Below are 19,420 nucleotides of genomic sequence, written 5' to 3'. Positions count from 1 at the left end.
ATACGAGAGAGGGGTTTTATGCTAAGTTACTTAAATAGCATCTCACCATGCATATCAAAACACCATCACAGGCTTTAAATATGTCAATACAAAGCAAGTAAATAAGGGAGGTAAGGATGTTTCGGAGCTGGATGACTGCCTCCTGTTGGATGGACACAGAAAGGTACTGGCTGGTCACTTCTCAGGAGAGGAGATTGAGTAGCCCCAGGCCTTATACCCTGGATCTCATCTGGCTACTTGACTTGTGTGTGCGCCCCAGCTGCCAGGTCTATGACCTTGACTACCTTCACCATTTTGCTAAGACTCAGACTCACTTTTCTCAACTGTGAAAGGGGCACAAGAATGGTCCCTATGTTATGGAGCTAGTTTGAGACAGTCATGGGAGGGCCTGGATCACATGGATGGGCCTTTCTGAAATCCATGTCCCCTCTGACACTCTGCAGGTTTTCCAGGCTATTGTAAAATATGACTGCTAGCCCCCACTCTCAAGCCCCTCTTAAGTTTTCTGTGCCCAAGGCTTCCTCTGGTCACAGTGTTGTACAGGAACTCAGAGGAGCCACATTTTGAGAGGTCAAATTGGGAGTCTTTATTGGAAAGCCCACTACTGCAAGTAGACTCCTGTCTCAAAGACCTGTAGCCCCTTTAATACACATAACACTGTTAGAAAACTGAGCCATGAGAGTAGGGGAAGAAAGAAAGAGCAGAAAAACAATACTAACGAACCAGATCAACTCCAGTGGAGAGCTGAAATGGGATGCCATGAAGTGATTGAGGAGAGCCAGGAGACATGAGGCATGGGGTAATGGTGACTGAGCTGGTGGGTGCCTAATTAGGGTCAGAGCCAGGGGGTAGGATCACAGGAAACTGGAGAGTCTCCTGAGTTCAAGGCACAAGACTGACAGGTTCAGTAACCTATCATCCAAATCCCTGCCCCTGCCTCTAGGAATTCAGGCACACCCATCACCTGGAAGTGGAACTTCCCTGCTTCTACCATGAAAACAAGATGGCGCCAGTTAGATCCAGTATCCTTATTTTATCAGGAGAGGACAGAGACCCCATGTTGGACATTTGGATGTGTTGGAGAGTTAATGTCCCTGCAGTGACTCTCCACCAGTGGGGTCTGGGAGCTGGCAGTTAAAGATCCTGGGTTCCTCACTCAGGGAAACTGTTCTCATGGGTGTAGCACAGACCTTCATTGGAGGTCCCTAGTTGTTTGCAGAAGTATATTATTCTTGTACCTCTTGTTGTCTGTCTTCTCTGCCCTGTCTCATGAACCCTCTCTCACTGTGCTTCTTGGGGTCTCCTCTCAAATAAACTGATTTATGCCCCTCCTCCCAGATCTCTGTTCCAAGATGTGAATCTAGCCAGGACAGGACTACAAAGGCACGTATTTGTTGTCCTTAGTGGGTGGCACATGCTTGTAGTGTGAGATCTATTGTCCTGGCTGTGCAGCATTGTGGAGTCACTCACAGGGTATGTTGTGTCCTCTCTTGCTTGGGGTCTAATGAGCTTTGGAGAACATGAGCTTTGGCTGTGAGTCTGGAGTGTCTTTTTCCTGGGTTCTGGCTGAAGCACCAGTGTATAAGTGTATCCTGGAATCTCTGGGAGCTGAGATAGTATGTCTGCTCTGCTGGAGATGGCTGGTGCTTGAGAGGAAGAGTGTCTACCTCTGAGTTCCTCCTCTGTACAGTGGAGAGTGAGGGGGTGAGTGGAGAACAATGATGTGAGGTAATGCCTATGGAAGGTTCAGTTGAGTACCTGGCACAGACAGAGGACTCCATAAGCAGTGCACAGAGGTTTTTTTTTTTTTTCCTCTAGATTAATTTCTGCCTTTGGTCTGCCTAGAAATCTGAGGCTCGGAGATGGACTTGTCAGAACTCTCCAGCATGTAATTCTACCTGCCCTGTGAGGCAGATTGAGTGAAAGGATCTGCGTGGGGCCCTAGCTTTCACAGCGAGCTTCCTTGTGAAGTTTCTGGCCATGGTAGCCTCCACTGATCAAATATTGATCAGTCCAACAATATGCCCATAGCAGTGTGCAAAGATGAAATGGCGCATGCCTGGCTTCTAGGAAGCTCATGGCCAATGATGCCATACAGGCGAGTGTGGAATGTGGGCTGTGTACAGGATCCTTTCAGGACTGGGAGGGCGAGAGAAGATGCTGACTTGAGCAGTTTCATGTTTAAAGACCCTGCACCTCTCCTCTCTCCCTTTCCCTCCCTCCCTCCCTCTCTCTCTCTCTCTTTCTCCTTTCTTTTACTGTTTTTGTGCCAGTACTGGGGATTGAAATCAGGGCCTGAGAGCTGTCCTTTAGGTTTTTGGCTCAAGGCTGGTGCCCTACCACTTGAGCCACAACTCCACTTCTGGCGTTTTGGTAGTTAATTGGAGGTAAGAGTCTCATAGACTTTCCTGCCTGGGCTGTCTTTGAGGTTCCAAGATGGTCTTGGATCTCGGTCTCCTGAGTAGCTAGGATTGCAGAAATGGGCCACCAGCACCTGGTAAAAGCCACAGTGTCTTTATTTATTTATTTATTTATTTATTTTTTGGGTCCGGTCGTGGGGCCTGAACTCTGGGCCTGGGTGCTGTCCCTCAGTAATTCAGCTCAAGGCTAGCGCTCTACCACTTGAGCCACAGCGCCACTTCCGGCTTTTTTCGTTTTGCTTATGTGGTGCTGAGGAATCGAACCCAGGGCCTCATGCATACAAGGCAAGCACTCTACCACTGAGCCACCTTCCCAGACCCTCTTTTTTTTTTTTTTAAATAACCTAATCTTGCTAATGACATTTCATCACTTCTGCCTCTAGAGTTGAGTCCCCAAGGCTGACCCAACCACACTCAAAGGAAGAGGAATTCAGCGTCCCCTTATGGGATGTACATCAAAGAGTTTGTGAATATTCCCTGAAAACCAGCAGAGTCAGTCTTCACAGTTGTAATCTGCCCTTTACCTTGTGCAATTACTGGATTCCTATCTGTGTGGGTTGCAAACTTCAAAAAAGGAAGAGTCGCTTCTTCGTTTCCTTTTCCTCACAATGTATCCCAGTACCCCACATATAGTTAGCACTGAATAAATATTTCCTTAATGAGTGAGTGATCTTAATTTTTCCTGTCAGTATAGCTCAAGAAAAAGAAAGCTTTGGCAAAGAAGTCATGAGCAATTTTTAGAATGTCGCAGTATATATGAAAGGCCTTTCAACCTGTCTTTCCATTTCAGTTGGAAGGGGGAGCAGAATAGCCTGTGGGCTTTTTTTTGTTGTTTATTTTGCTTCATTCATTACATAATCACTTACTGTACACATATTACTTGCTAGAAAGTGCTGGGGTCTGAGGATGCTGGGTTTAACAGGATGCAATGCACAATGGCTTTTTGTAAATTAAGACAGGCACATGTGGATGTAGAAAGCAACCCGGCGCTTTTTGAACAATCTTCAAACGCAGACGACAATAGACAGCTGTATTAGACAGAGACCCCTTGATACTGAGTTTACAGAAGCCGTTTTATCAGCCCAGCGTGCTGCCCACGTGAAGAACACTATTTACCTTGCATTCCAAAGTGCTTGGGCCAACATCAATCCCCTGGTTTTCATACTTTTTTTTTTGGGTTACTGTTTGCAGATGAATAAAAAGGTTTTGTCAAAGGAGCTGGATAGAGATGGGAAGAGAATGGCATTATCTGTGTCTAGCGGAGATCTTAGAGTGGCTGATGCTGGGGAAGTGTCCTCGAAGGTCACGGGGGCAGACGTGGAGAGCGAGCATAATGTGAAGAGATGGAATGGGGAAACATGAAATAGCAACAGAAATGGGCTCTGGCTGGAAATGGGTGCAATGTAGGAGGAGCTCTGATGTGAGGCTCGGGAGATTTCAGGCCTGCTCCCCACACAGTCATTGTGTGGTTCTCTGTCCATGTTTGACAATCAATGCATTGAATCACCCAAGAGATTTTACAACCTTTCAAGTTTTTGATAGTGTATCTCAGGTACAGGTAGCACTCACAGCCCGAAACCCAGACAGGTAAAACAAGTAAGATTTGAGTCTTCTTGTTTAGAGGAGGAAGAATGGCAGGCTGTATTCCTCTTCTGTCTTTGAGCTCTGTAAAATTTCATTCCATTGAAGTTCAGGGTCTGTCTGCCGCTTCATTGGCAGGATGGAAATATGGGGGATTATAATCCTTCAAAGATGCCTTCAACCAATGGAAAATGTGAGTCAGCGTGTTTATTTATATGCCAGCAACCCCACATCTCAAGAAGAGACGATAATGTGTATGTGTGTGTGTTTCCTGGTGTGTGTGTGTGTGTAGGGCCTGGATGATTTCCCTGAGCTTTTCTGGCTCAAGACAAGTGCTCTACCACTTGAGCCACAGCTCCTCTTCTGGATTTTTTTTTTTGGTGGTTAATTGGAGATAAGAGTCTCATAGACTTTCCTACCTGGGGTTGCCTTTGAACCACAATCCTTAGATCTCAGCTTCCTGAGTAATTAGGATTACAGGTGCCAGTCACTGGCTGATACATGTGTTTTTTTTTTTTTTTTTGACTAGCTTGCCAAGTTCCCTAGGAGAAACAGCTCAATGCGTTGATAATACACCAATTTTATTTTGTTGTTAATATTATTTTGCAATGCTGGCTTTGAACTCAAGGCCTCGTGCTTGCTAGGCAAACACTTTTCCACTTGAACCATATCTCTAACCCTTTGGCGTTTCAAGGGTTATTTTGAAATAGTGCTTAGGCTTCCGTGTCACCCCCTAGGCTAGCCTTGGGACCAGGTCTTCTTATCTTTGCCTCCTAAGTAGCTAGTGTTCTAACTATGCCTTATTAATCCTGGCCAGAGAATGGACTTTCAATTGGCTGCCTTCTCTTCTTTTTCTTACACCCTTCTCTCCCACCCCCACTAGTGATTCTTGGGGTCAGCTGACAAATATACCACTTTCAGTTATATCTTTATCTCTAGGGCATCTTCCAGGAGGACTCAAATGAAAACAGGGACTGGGAACAGAAAACCTCTCTTCCATACTACCCCTTGGCTTCAGACACTTGTGCAGAGCTCCTAGGGCCCAGAGAAGTTTACAGATCCCTGGAACAGGAAAAAGATCTCTGTGCTTCCCGTAAGCTGTCGGTCTGAAAATGAGTCACCACCACGTCGCACTGGCAGGCGCATTAAAAGCCACTTTACACGGATGTTTTCAGGTAGAAAGAACCAGGAGATTCTTTAGAAACCCCAAGTTAGATTATGCTTTGACTTTGTCCAAGAGCTATTACGAGCTTTCTTTCTTTTTCTTTTCTTTTTTTTTTTTGCCACTTGCTTTATGGAGTGAGGAAATGAATTGGTGCCAGTTGGCAGATACACTGTCCCCAAATAGGTTAGGGACAATGAAGCCTGAATGGCTTTTGGATATAGGTCTCCTCCTCCCCACCTTTTGATGGGCGATTACCTTTCCAACTCTTCTTCTAGCCTTCACGTGGAGGAAAAAGAAAGGCTGGTGCTCAGAGACATTTCTTCTCCACAGCTGGGCACGAAAGTAATAAGCACAAATTGTGGCACATCCCCTCATGCTGAGTGCTTGTGTGTGAGCAGGTGGGCACGGAGGCCTGACTTCTAACTCTGTGTACTGCCCTTTTATGTTCGTTGGTTGTGGGGCTTGAACTCAGGATCTAGGCGCTGTCCCTGTGCTCTTTTTGCTCAAGGCTAGCACTCTACCACTTTGAGCCACACTGCCATTTACAGATTTCTGGTCATTAATTGAAGATAAGAGTCTTGAGGACTTTCCCGCCTGGGCTGGCTCTGTGCCTTGATCCTCAGATCTCAGCTTCTTGAGTGGCTAGGATTACAGGTGTAAGTACCTAGCTTACCTGCTTGTCTTGCTGGTGACTTGTTGTGTTCCAAGGATCCAGCACTTCCTGGGAGCAGCTCTCTGCCAGCGATGGGTGAGACTGAGGGGCAGGGTTAGGAAACCACAAATCTGTGCGTGTGAGACAGCATTTCCCAGAGGCCTCTGCAGTTCCTTTCCCGCCGCCGCCGCTGCTGTATTTTCTTATACAACTCAGGCTCCCAAACCCTCATTTCAGAGTCTTCTTTGGGGAGACCCCAAAACTAAAATAAGCTTTCCCTGACATCACAGGATACTCCCAGTTCCTGGGAGCCTGGTGCGTCAGGCAGAGCTGCAGTGATGAGAGAAAGGTCATGACTTCCAGCAGGTGTAGTGAATGCTGGCTCCCAGGAGACCATGGGGGACTGGGAGCCAGGTTGAAGGACATGTGTCCTTCTTCTGTAAGCAGATCTAGGGCCACTTCTGCAGGGGCTGGTCCTGAGCCTCCTGCTTGGATCGTGTCTATCAAGTGGCTTTCATGTCACTGGTAACTGGTGATTGTATTTGTATGCTCCAGTCTGGCAAAGTCCTAGGCTTCCCCCCACAATCCCTTTCCTGCCTGTTTACATACTAGTCCTCTACCTGTTCCTTGGCAAACTCCTATTCGTCTTAAAGGGCTAGTTCAAGAGAATTAGCTCCTTGATGAAGCCTTCCTGGTCTGTCTCAGATGGAGAGAGAAAGAGTGCACAACCTTGGCTTCATGCCTCCCTCTCCATCCCCAGCACCGCCATCCCCCACCGCAGCTTCATGCCCTGTACTGAAATCGGCCACGCACACACCGGTCTCTCTACCAGACCCTGAGCTCCTTGGAAACCAAGCTATATCTTAGTAAGGTTTGACTCCCCAGTGTCCTTCAAAGGGCCTGGTACACTGTGGTGCTGGGCCATCGGTTGGGATCCCCAGAAATAGACCTGGAAATGGGGGATTGTTTGCAAGTCTGTGCTAAGGAACTGCTTCTAGAACTCGTTGAGATTGGTTTGGTGAAGGGTGGAGTGAGGGTTTGAGGGTATGATGGAATGTGTGAGTCTGATCAAGTGACATTGTATGCATCTGTGCACATGTCAAAGTGGATACCCTTGTGCACTAACTGAAGCCAATAGAAATGAGGGAAAGAAACAGACATTGCTTCTAGGAGGCACCAGTAAGGGTGTGAGTGCAGAAGGCCCGGGGTGGGAATGAAAGAGAAGGGGAGGGAAGAAGACCAAAATCCCGTGGAGGGAGTTCCAGTCTGTCCACACTCAATAGCCCTGGCAGAGGATGATCTAGGGAGACCGGTCTGCCAGGGCTTTGTTCCTCTTGTATCTACATGTCAAAGCAGCTTCAGAACCCCAGTCCCGCTTTTCTGAGTCACCCCCACTTTATGGGAGACAATGGGCTAAGGGATGCTCCACCTGCAAGGGCCAGGGCCACAACTTATTTGGGAACAGTAGGTAACGGTTGAGGGACTCAGGGCTTGGTACCAAGAGTGTCCACTAGAGGGCTCACAACCGTCTTTCCCAGGACCCGAATGGCCATGCTGGTGGGAGACCCGCAGGAGGTGCTTTGCTTAACCGCAGCGTATTTTAAACCCACGCGTCCCTTTTGTCCTGCATCCGTAAGCTACCCGTGTGCTCCCATTCTTTCCATGTTTCGGGCACCAGGCGCCAACATTCCCCGATTCGGCATCAACTTTGGCTCCAGCCCCCATCTAAACTTCCTTTCCATGAATTTGCCCCAAATTTCTTTCAAAGTCTTTTTGTTTGTTGCAGTTATTCTCTTCTTCCATTCACATTTCTTTTTTCTTTCTTTTTTCTTTCTTTCTTCTTTCTTTCTTTCTTTCTTTCTTTCTTTCTTTCTTTCTTTCTTTCTTTCTTCCTTCCTTCCTTCCTTCCTTCCTTCCTTCCTTCCTTCCTTTCTTTCTTTCTTTCTTTCTTTCTTTCTTTCTTTCTTTCTTTCTTTCTTTCTTTTCCTCCCTTCATTTCCTACCCTCCTTCCTCCCTCTCTCCCTTCCTTCCTTTCTCTCTCTATCCCCCCCCTCTTTCCTTTTTTTTTTCTTTCATTGATTGTGGGGCTTTTACTCTGGGCCTGGGTGCTGTCCCTCAGCTCTTCAGCTCAAGGCAAGTACTCTACCACTTGAGCCACAGCACCACTTCTGGTTTTCTGGTGGTCAATTGGAGATAAGAGTCTTCCTGGGCTGGCTTTGAACTTGGATCCTCAGATGTCATACTCCTGAGTAGCTAGGATTACAGGTGTGAGCCACCAGTGCCGGGCCACATTTCTTTGTGGTTAATTCTCAGTCTGTTAAGGGACTTGTGTGTATTTGTTTAATGAATGAATGATGCCCCAACCTTCTTAAAGAGCCAGCATAACCCGGCAGGCAATTTTCCCCTGAGCTTATCCCACCCCCTTTCTCAGTTCTTAGCCACCCATAGGCACATATTTAACTTGGGACAAAGCAGCCACAGTATATGTAGGTTCCACAGCCCAGGATTGGACCAACCATGAATGGAAAATATTGGTTAAAAAAATTGTGCCTGCACTGAACAAGTAAAGACTCTTGTCATTTTCCCTGAAACTATATAGTATAACAACTATTTACACAGCCTTTGCCTAAAATGAGGCATTACAGAAGCGATTAGAGATGATTTAAATAGTATGTGGGATGGAGGAAGTGCATAGGTTATATGCAAACACTATACTATTTTATATGAGGGGACTTGAACTTCTGTGGGTTTGGAATCCTTGGGGGTCCTGAAACCAATCCACAGGGAAACTGAGCAACAACTCCTCATTCTCCCACAGTGTGACTCTTGCCTTTGCTCTTGTCTTCTTTCAACCTAAAGATCACCAATTCCTCATCACTACCTGCAAAAAAATCCCACTCATTTTTCCAGGGTTCCATTCCTCAGGTGAATTCTGCCTTCTTTGAACTTGTGATTTTAGTTTGTCTCTCTGCTACTACTCAGGAAGAGCTGGAAGTAGCGCTGTGGCTTAAGTGGTAGACCTCTAGCCTTCAGCACAAAGAGGCTCAGGGACAGTGCCCAAGTCCTGAGTTCAAGCCCCAGGACCAGCAAACAAACAAACACAAACCTCATATGAAAGGCAGGGGAAAAACAGTTTCCTGATTTCTAAAATTTCTATACTGAAGAACGGAAAACCTTTGCCATTTGGAACATTACTCTTTAGGACAGCAAAGGCAGTTGGGATCACAACTTTGATTGCCCTATATTTTCTATATTCTCATCCTCAGATTTTACCACCAAAGCAAAATGAATGTTTTTCCTAAAGACAAATCAGATACTAAAATTTTGCATCAGACTTTTCTTACTTTCTGAATTTTTTCCCGTCATCATGGTACAAGATCTTTGAAATATTTTGAAGGAAAAAATACTTTTTTTTTCATCAGTGCTAGCAACAAATGAATCACACAGACAATTTGCTACAATGGACTTTTTCTTTTTGTGTGATGGCAAGAAATCTCAGAGAAGCTCAGATTTCACTAACCTTGTGGGTCTGAAATTACTCATCCAGACATGAAACAAAATTGAACAATCAGAAAGATCTAGTTTGGAAGAAAAAAATGGTTGATGGTCAGGGAATCAAGTAAGTACTCATTTTGCTCTGTGTCTGTGTGTGTGTGTGTGTGTGTGTGTGTGTGCGCGCGTGCGTGCGTGCACGCGCCAGTCCTGGGGCTTGAACTCAGGGCCTGGATGCTCTGTTAGCATTTTTTGCTCAAGACTGGTGCTCTACCACTAGAGCCACACCCTACTTCTTGTTTTCAGTGGTTGATTGGAGAAAAGCATCTCTCAGATTTGTCTGCCTGGGCTGGCTTCAAACAGTGATCCTCAGATCTCAGCTTCCTGGGTAGCTAGGATTATAGGCATGAGCCATCAGAGCCCAGTTCATTCTGCCTTAGTGCTATTGGATGAAGATAGTTCGAGCAGAAAGGACTTGGAAAGATCAAGGAGTTAACAGGCGATGCTCAAAGACTGGCACAGTGTGCTTAGTATACCAATGTAGCCTCCCCAAATCACAACAAACAAGTGACTACCAAAAAACCCCAAACAAAAACCAAGAAAAAAGAAAAGGTAAGGGTGTATCTCTTGAGAGCAGTGCCAGCATCTGAGCAGCGCACTGCACACGCACCAGCATCTGAGCAGCGCACTGCACACGCACCAGCATCTGAGGAGTGCACTGCACACGCACCAGCATCTGAGCAGCGCACTGCACACGCACCAGCATCTTGAAGAGTGCACTGCACACGCACCAGCATCTGAGGAGCGCACTGCACACACACCAGCATCTGAGCAGTGCACTGCACACACACCAGCATCTGAGGAGCGCACTGCACACGCACCAGCATCTGAGCAGCACACTGCACACGCACCAGCATCTGAGGAGCGCACTGCACACGCACCAGCATCTGAGGAGCGCACTGCACACGCACCAGCATCTGAGCAGTGCACTGCACACGCACCAGCATCTGAGGAGCGCACTGCACACACACCAGCATCTGAGGAGCGCACTGCACACGCACCAGCATCTGAGGAGCGCACTGCACACACACCAGCATCTGAGCAGCGCACTGCACACACACCAGCATCTGAGCAGCAAACTGCACACGCACCAGCATCTGAGGAGCGCACTGCACACACACCAGCATCTGAGCAGTGCACTGCACATACACCAGCATCTGAGGAGTGCACTGCACACGCACCAGCATCTGAGGAGCGCACTGCACACGCACCAGCATCTGAGCAGCGCACTGCACACACACCAGCATCTGAGGAGTGCACTGCACACACACCAGCATCTGAGCAGCGCACTGCACACACACCAGCATCTGAGCAGCACACTGCACACGCACCAGCATCTGAGCAGCGCACTGCACACACACCAGCATCTGAGCAGCACACTGCACACACACCAGCATCTTGAAGAGTGCACTGCACACACACCAGCATCTGAGCAGTGCACTGCACACACACCAGCATCTGAGCAGCGCACTGCACACACACCAGCATCTGAGCAGCGCACTGCACACACACCAGCATCTGAGCAGCGCACTGCACACACACCAGCATCTGAGCAGCGCACTGCACATGCACCAGCATCTTGAAGAGTGCACTGCACACGCACCAGCATCTGAGGAGTGCACTGCACACGCACCAGCATCTGAGGAGTGCACTGCACACGCACCAGCATCTCCCCTCTTGCCGTCACAAACTCCTTGACAAGAACTGTCATGGACTGTGCTTTATCTTCCCTGTGCTACTCAGAGGGCGCATGCCAGGTGCATCCAACGTAAATGGAGGTTTGCTTCCTGACCTGGGAGATCAATGCTCTGTCAGAGAGAGTCGGCTGATGGATCACCTTGTGGCCGCTACTGCATTGAAAAATCACATCAAATACCTTTGGAAACAGACTTCGGAATGGCACACTGGAAATCTCCTCAGGGGAGGTCACAGATGAAGCTGGGAAAATGTGTTCATCCATGTTGCTCCCACAAGCGAGGTATCTCGTGAAACCAGTCAATGTGGCTGTGGCTTTGTGGTTAGCGTTGCTGTTCTGGCCACAGACAGCCATGGTAGGTTAAGAGACCAGATTTCAGAGCCTGGTGGCTGAGTTTACAGCCAGGATTTACCACTTCCAAGCTCTGATGATCTTAGACAAATGATCTAACCTCTCTTTGATTCAGTTTATATTTTTGGGGGGGGTTGTTGCAAACTAAAAGTGGTAATAGTGGTTCCTGTTCCCCTGTTGCTCACTTTACTCCAGCCAGAGGCCTCATAGATTTCTTGCACTTCTCATGCGTGATCCTACCTCAGGCCCTTTACACCTGCTGTTCTCTGTGACAGGAATTACCCCTCTGCCTCAAATCACTTGGTTGGTTGATTTAGATCACTGCCCAAATGTCATTATCTCAGAAAGGCCTTCCCTGGCCCCTGTATCTACCAGAGCACACCACACCACATCAATCTGCTTTGTGATTTTTTTCCCCCACTTCACACATTTATTTGACTGTCCTGACTCCATCCACAGACAACAGGGATCTGGCTTCTGTTTCTCGTGTCCTCTTTAGCTCCCCCCACAGTGACTGGCATTTATTAGGCGTTCCACACACAGTTGTCAAATGGATGCATAAGGATATTATCCCATTTGAGTCCCAGGGTGGCCGAGCCCTGTGGAATTGAAGCAAATGGCACAAAATGACACGGCCACTCATCAGCGAGATCATACCTAGTGATATTAATGTGGCATAAGTACAGGCGAGTCTCAGTCAGTTCAGACTGATACTCCAAGCATCACGGATAGTCTTATAAGTGACAAAAACCCAGTCCTCACAGCTGTGGAGGCTGATGCCAGAGGCGAGCTGCAGCAGGTGAAGTTCCTCCTCCCGGCTGCAGAGCGCCTGCTTCTCATTGTACTGTCACACGTCTTAGGGTTGCGCTCTCTCTCTCTCTCTCTCTCTCTCTCTCTCTCTCTCTCTCTCTCTCTCTCTCTCTCTCTCTCTTGGTCTTGGGGCTTGAACTCTGGGCCTGGCCTCTGTCCCTGAGTTTCTTTTGCTTCAGACTAGTGCTCTATCTCGTTGAGCCACAGCACTACTTCTGGTTTGTCTGGTGGTTAATTAGAGATAAGAGTCTCCCAGACTTTCCTGCCCAGGCTGACTTTAACCGTGATCCTCAGAATCGCAGCCTCCTGAGTAGGTAGGATCACTAGCACCCAGCTTTGGTCTCGTCTTATAAGGGCAGGAATCCCATCTAGGAAGGCTCCACCCTCACCCCCTGATCATCTCCTCCATGCTTCACCTCTAAACACCGCCAGCCCATTGGAATGAATGTTTCCCCATATGGATTTTGGAGGAGGCACAGCTATTTAGTCTGCTTTATGCCTCATACCCATAGGTTTTGTTACACAGAGGAAAACAGAGGTAGAGGGAGGCTTTGGGACTTACCCAAGGTCACCGAGCCAGAGGGTGGTAGAGTGGAGAACAGAGCCATGGATCTGTCTCCACAGGAATCGGGATCTTTGCCCTGTGCTTTGTGTGAGGATTCAGTTACCAGGGAGCTCACCATGTGCGGCTGGAGGAACCAGCCAGAGAAGCAAGTTGAAACGCTCACTGGCTATCTCGGTGTTGACTGAGACTTTCTCATCTGGGAACCAGACCTGGGATCCCTATCTGAACCTGGACCACAGCGAGGCCTGGATGTCAGGAGCTATGCAGAGCCATCACAAGGATGGTCATCCAGCCCCACAGGGCACCAGCATGCTCTGCAAGACGGTCTGGTTGCTGATCTGCAAGGGTTGTACACAGGCTCTAGGCCTAGTGTCCCGAGTCACTACAAATGGATGATTTGTAGCTCCACTCCAGAATAGTCTGACATTGTCATCCAAACAGACCCCTCAGTAGGCTACGACTATCTGGGCAATAAGGATGTCCTTCCACAAAGTCCTGAAGGTGGAGCCTGCATCTTTGCCATCCTTCATCCTGAGTCACAGGTATATGCAAGGTGCTCAGTGGATGCTCGGTGAATGGGAGATGGCCTTTCTGATTTTGTGCTAGTACTGGGGCTTGGACAAAGGGCCCTAGCTCTAGCTTGGCTTTTCTTTTGTTGGTCAAGGCTGGTGCTCTACCTCTTGAGCCATACTAGCTTTTTTTGCTGGTTAATTTGGAGATAAGAATCTCCTGGATTTGTCTGCCCAGGCTGGCTTTGAATCTAGATCCTCAGATCTCAGCCTCCTAAGGAGCTAGGATGACAGGGCTGAGCCACCAGTGAGTGCCCAGATGGGAATGGCCTTTTTTAAAAATCCTATCTTTCATCCCCTCACCCATTTTTTGCCACACAAGTCATGCTCTCCTCTGCCAGCCTCCCTCGATATTAATTCACTCTAAATAGGATCATTGCCCTTCCAAGCCCAGAAGACTTCTTTATTCAAGACAATTTTTTAAATTGTCTGTCCTTAAAAAACAAAAACAAAAACAAAAAAAACCCCCAGAGCCTGGCACCAGTGACTCACGCTTACAATCCTATCTACTCAGGAGGCTGAGCTCTGAGGATCGCAGTTCAAAGCCAGCCCGGGCAGAAAAGGTTGTGAGACTTTTATCTCCAATAAACCACTCAGAAAACTGGAAGTGGTGCTGGGGCTCAAGTGGTAGAGCGCTCGCTCGCCTTGAGCTGAAGAACTGAGGGATAGCGCCCAGGCCCAGAGTTCAAGCACCATGACCGACAAAAAGAAAAGAAAAAGAAAAACGAAGACCCACCAGAGACATAGAATGTGGGTCTCTAGTGGAGAAACAGAGACCGTGTATTTTACTCCTGATCCTTTCCCCTCCCCCCATGCTACCTTTACAGAGTCCTGGTGAGGGACAGGGGACTAGACTAGGAAGCCCTGGGCTGGTGATGGAGCTGAGGCCTGGGACCCAGGACACAGAATGTAACCACAGTCACAGAGAGCAGCTTCCTGTTAGAAGACAGCTGAATTCTCCCCTCACCCTGGCATGGTTACGGTTTTCACACCATCTTATCCCCCTTTGGCCTCTGATCCACGGACTAGATAATTAATCAGTCTTCTGAATAATTAAAACGGTTAAAAATGCCTTGGTACCTGCTAAAATTGCTCCAGTAATTACTGTCTTATCAAGAAACGGTCCCCTAGAACAGAATGCTATTCCAGAGGATAGAAAGTGTGTTCGCTTGAGGCTTCATGGATTTAGAAGTGGAGGGAGGAGGGAATGTGATGCAGCAAGTCTTTTTGAAGTTGAACAGCACCCCGACTTGACTTGGAAATCTCCCTAGACCTTCCTCTCATTCGAATACACTGTGTGTCTCACGCTTCGACTTCAGAGCCTACCGTAAAATGTGATCATTAATTAAAATGTTGAACCGACCTGTTGGCTACCTGATTCTATATGTGGATCTTTCTGGGTTGTTTTCCAGTTCCACCTGGAAAATTTTACACTGCTTGTGTAAACTTCTGGGAGCAAAGAGAATGGTTATACCCCAATTCTTCAAGTATTACCTGGTTCCTTCCTGAGTTGCCCCCAAACCTGGGCAGAACCCTAAGACAGAGAAATTTTCAGAATGAGAGAACACTTCTGTGTCTTACCTCCCCATGGATGGATGTTTTTGTAATCCAGCCCTAGTGCCCATAGCTTTCCACTTCATGCTGGATTTAGAGGAACCCTGGTGGACATTTCTAGGAAGTCAAATATAACAGGAGATCATGGATTCTCCAAGGCAGATGGACTGAAGTTCTGTTTCCAGCATGGAAAAGTCTAACTTTCCCATTCTTACTTCCTCCTCTGTGGGATGGAGAGAGAGTGAGGTTGTATACAACAGGCAATCATGTGTGTTCAGGGCACAGGGATTTCCCTCCAACCTGTGCCAGCTGCAAAGAGACTAAATTTTTGTTGCAGGATTTGATACTATATAGTTGTCATAACTTGTGTAACTTCCTCACATGCTTCTTTCCCTCTCTCTTACCCTCATATCCCGTCATCTTGGCTTCTGAAATATTTCTTAGATTCCTTTCTCTTGTCTCTGTTCCAACAATTATTTGTCCTTGAATGACTGATATATAAGAATGGAGGCAACTTACTCTTGGGTTATGTGGCGGTATAGACTGTCACTCTGTGGGATTGCTATCCACCTCTACCAGTGAATTGGTGAAGAGTAAACATCTGGAAATGATCAGGCAACCAAGAAACTTCTATAATAGTGTACATTATGATCTATTGTAATCACTTTCCCTTTGTGTGACTTTGTCATTCAAAAGTAAGTTCCTAAAAGCAGCGGGTGTCTATTTTTTTTAACCAATTTATATCCAGTACCTAATCAAAGATGGGGACTTGATATAATAAAAAAAACCCTAGCACTTGGGATTACAAGATCAAGACCAGCCTGAGCTACAGCGTATGACCAAATTTTTAAGCCAAAAATAAAAACAATTTTTGTTAAAATCAATATGGGCAAGAATCTCATTTATTTCAAGGAATCCATCCAAAGTAAATCTGAAGCCAGATGCCTAGGATGAGATCTGAGGATTGTGGTTCAAAGCCATCCTGGGCAGGAAAGTCTATGAAACTGTGATCTCAGAAAAGGCTGGAAGTGGTGCTGTGGCACAAATGGTAGAGTGCTAGCCTTGAGCAAAAGACACACAGGGCCAGTGCCCAGGCCTTGAGTTCAAACACCAGGATCAGCAAAAAATAAAATAATCTGGTTTGTTATGAGAGGGGTGAAAGTAACTACAGTGCCATCAGACAAGCTGGGGTCCCAGAGGTGATTACATATAATCCACTACAAAGTAGCCTATTCTCAGTGGCATAAGGCTGGAGTAGTGGCTCAGACACAGAACGTTAGTCACAAAATGAGTCAGAGGTCGAGGAAACAAGGCAAGAACTTGGTCAGAAGGATCCAGACAAACGTGCTGTCTGCAGAGTCAGAATCAAAGCTCTCATGGGACCAGCAATCAGAGGAGAACAAATCACCAGTGCACCCAAGCAGGAGCCCTTGAATCCTTTGTGACCAAATGCAGGTCTCAGCGCAGCATCTGGGGGAGAATGCCGCTGCAGGTATATTCCAGAGGGGGCAGGTTGTTTTGGATGGGGTGATGTTTGTGGGGTTGTGTGAAGGAGATGTTGGTTTACAGTGGTTGAGAACCCAGGCAGAATTCCAGCTCCATTCCTTCCTTCATTTATGGATATGTTTAGTTATCACTGTGAAAACTTGGTTTGCACACTGGAAGTCTAGGGACAAGAATGCCTACCATGTAGGCCTGCTGTAGGGATAGCATGGTGGAAGAGGCTTTCTAAGGTATATGACATGTGACGAATGATCAATACATGGTAATTTTGAAAACTACAGCTGTTGTCATCAAGCTGGGCAAATATGTTAGTGTGAGGGAGCTGGGGAGAGTGACTGAGCAGTTTATAATATGGAGAATAATATCTTTAGCTGAGAGGAGTGTAGTGCTGTTTGGATGGGCAGATGGTCTGAAACAAAGCTTAGAAGAATCAGTGCTTTGAGTAGCTTCCTCATAGAACCAGTCAGGATAGTTCCGGTTACACTGCTATAACAATCAGCCCCCAAACTGCATGGACTCAAAATACAAAGGCTGGGCTGGGGATATGGCTTAGTGGTGTAGCTCTTGCCTTGCTTGTGCTAGGCTCTGGGTTTGATAGGTAGGACTATGAAAGAGAACAAGCAGGAGAGAAAGAGAGGAAGAAGGAATAGGAAGGAAGGGAGAGAGAGTGAAGAGGCAGGAAGGGAGACCAAAACACTACTGTTTCTTTATTGGATCCCCCTTCTGATTGACAGGAAGCTGTGTCCCATGCCCTCTGCATTCTGGGGTGCAGACTGATGGACCAGCCACCCTGGAATGTGGTAGAGCAGATAGAAAGGCACATCACTGCTTGAAAAGTAGCCTCTTGAATGTGAAGTGAGTGCTCAGAGCTAGAATGTTGAGATGAGCGATGATGAGCTGAGAGGAAGGAAGTGGGGGCAGAGCCATGTGGAAGGCTGGCTGGTCTCTAAGGCTGGTCATATAGCTCCCTTTCCTATCTGAGCTGGTTCTGAGCCTGCCAGCCTTCTTCCCATGCTTACTTTCTCCTGCTTGGGTCTGTGCTCTAACTCTCCAGATTCCTGTTTCGGTAGGGTTCCAAGGGTTTAGCCAATAGCAAGTCTTGATTAGGCCCTAGGGCCCACAGAAAAGGAGAAGAGAGGGCATTTCCTGCCCTCTTTGTGCTGTGAATGATTTTTCCAGCAGCAAAGGAAGGTCCTCAGTATCTTCAGCTTGCCCAGGGCAGACACACCGTTGAAGTGCGGATTTTGATGTATTAACCCGACTCCTGGGTCCTAGACCTTTGTTAGGGTTGATAGTAGCTTGTTGTTGTTGTTGTTGTTGTTGTTGTTGGGCTTGAACTCTGGGCCTAAGCGCTGTCCCTCAGCTCTTTAGCTCTCAAGGTGAGCACTCTACCATTTGAGCTGCAGCACCTCTTCTGGTTTTCTGGTATTTTACTGGAGATAAGAGTTTCATGGTCTTTCTTGCCTGGGCTGGCTTTGAACCACAATCCTCAGATCTCAGCCTTCTGAGTAGCTAGGATTACAAACCTGGCTGAAAGTAGCTTCTTGTACTCATGAAATTCCTAGTTCCCTTCCTGCCCCTTGTAGATTTCTCAACAGTCTCATCATCTATAGAACCAGACTCCTGCTTTTTATTTTCCAAGTTATACCTTGAATGGCCAACTGCTGTTTGATTAGGTAAATCAAAACATTTCTCTTTCATTTAGGTGATTTTTTTTTGTAGGTGTGGGGCTTGAACTCAAGGCCTGGGCACTGTCCCAGAGCCTCTTTGTGCTCAAGGCTAGCACTCTACCAACTTGGGCCACAGTGCCACTTCTGGTTTTTGAGTGGTAAATTAGAAATGAATCTCACAGGGACTTTTCTGCCTCCTGAGTAGCTAGGATTACAGGCATGATCCACAGGTGCCTGGCTTAGGTGAATTTTTTTGCTGTTGTTGGTTGTGGGACTTGAACTCAAGGCCTAGGTGCTATCCCTGAGCTTTTCTGCTCAAGGCTAGTACTCTATCACTTGAGCCACAGTTCCACTTCTGGTTTTCTGGCGCTTATTCACAGATAAGAATCTCATGGACTTTTCCTTTTTGGATTGGCTTTGAACCTCGATCCTCAGATCTCAGCCTTCTGAGTAGCGAGGATTAACAGGCATGAGCCACTAAGCCACTGGCTTGGTTTAGGTGAATTTTAAGATGAATACAGTCACTTACACCTCAGAGAATCTGGACCAATGCAATAGTCCATGGGGGTGGGGATGGGAGTAGGGGGAGGGAATAGCTATCAGTCTCTGAAACGAGGCAGAACTGTGCCCAACATTCTCTTTTCATTTGCTAGTCCAGGATTCCATTGTGACTACCCCCTACTTTATAGATGAGGAAGTGGAAGTTCAGACAGGTTAAGACATTTTGTCCTAATCGTAATCAAATGGAAATTCACAGAGAACTGGGAAGGGATTCTCACCAGTATGCAGAAGCTCAGGGATGGCCAGACAAGAAAGGTGGTGGAGAATGACTGAAGATGGGAACACATGGTATGGGGACACGCCTAGAAACCAAACATGCTTCACTCCAGGCAGGAGTGTGCGCAGGTAAGAGAGCTCCTTGTAAATAAGCTACTGGCCGACCTACTAACGGTGATTCAAGTCTACTTCTTGCTGCTGATTGTCACACGTTTTTGCTAAAGGTTGTAAATAGGAATCATTCATGTGTCCTTAGAGACCGCAGCTCTATTCAGTATTCATGGCAAATATATCACTGAGCTTCATAAGAGAATCATTTTAAAACAAAGCTTGGTCAGCTGTTTAATAATTTACTGAGAGTGACAGCGGGGAGAATATCTAATAACCAGCGAGATTGGCTTAAATAGAAGATAAATTCATGTGAGAAGAGTTAGAGGAAAGAAGCAACGGAGAAGTGAGAGGGAATGTTAGTAGTAATCAGGAAATAACATTTGTCAATTGCTAATTAAAAAAAATCCCTATCAGGTTGGAGAATCCTACTATTAAGAGGTTGC

The 19,420-nt window shown here is 47.0% G+C and overlaps 1 long non-coding RNA gene across 2 annotated transcripts in view; it reads left to right on the top strand.

Annotated features, from left to right (window-relative positions):
* Window positions 1-18,930, top strand: part of LOC138805179 (uncharacterized) — a 97,909-nt gene extending 78,979 nt beyond the window's left edge. Inside the window, exon 4 of one of the 2 annotated variants that reach the window (XR_011365458.1) lies at window positions 18,847-18,930. This is a non-coding gene — a long non-coding RNA (uncharacterized lncRNA). Of the gene's footprint in view, window positions 1-2,803; window positions 3,040-18,846 lie in introns of those variants that run through there. The other variant, XR_011365459.1, reaches the window with a different exon arrangement.
* The last annotated feature ends 490 nt before the right edge of the window (window positions 18,931-19,420 follow it).

The sequence above is a fragment of the Dipodomys merriami genome, unplaced genomic scaffold (genome assembly GCF_024711535.1).
Source record: "Dipodomys merriami isolate MVZ:Mamm:240054 unplaced genomic scaffold, mDipMer1.0.p SCAF_39, whole genome shotgun sequence".
NCBI lineage: Eukaryota > Metazoa > Chordata > Mammalia > Rodentia > Heteromyidae > Dipodomys > Dipodomys merriami.
This window is presented reverse-complemented; position numbering and strand designations above follow the sequence as displayed.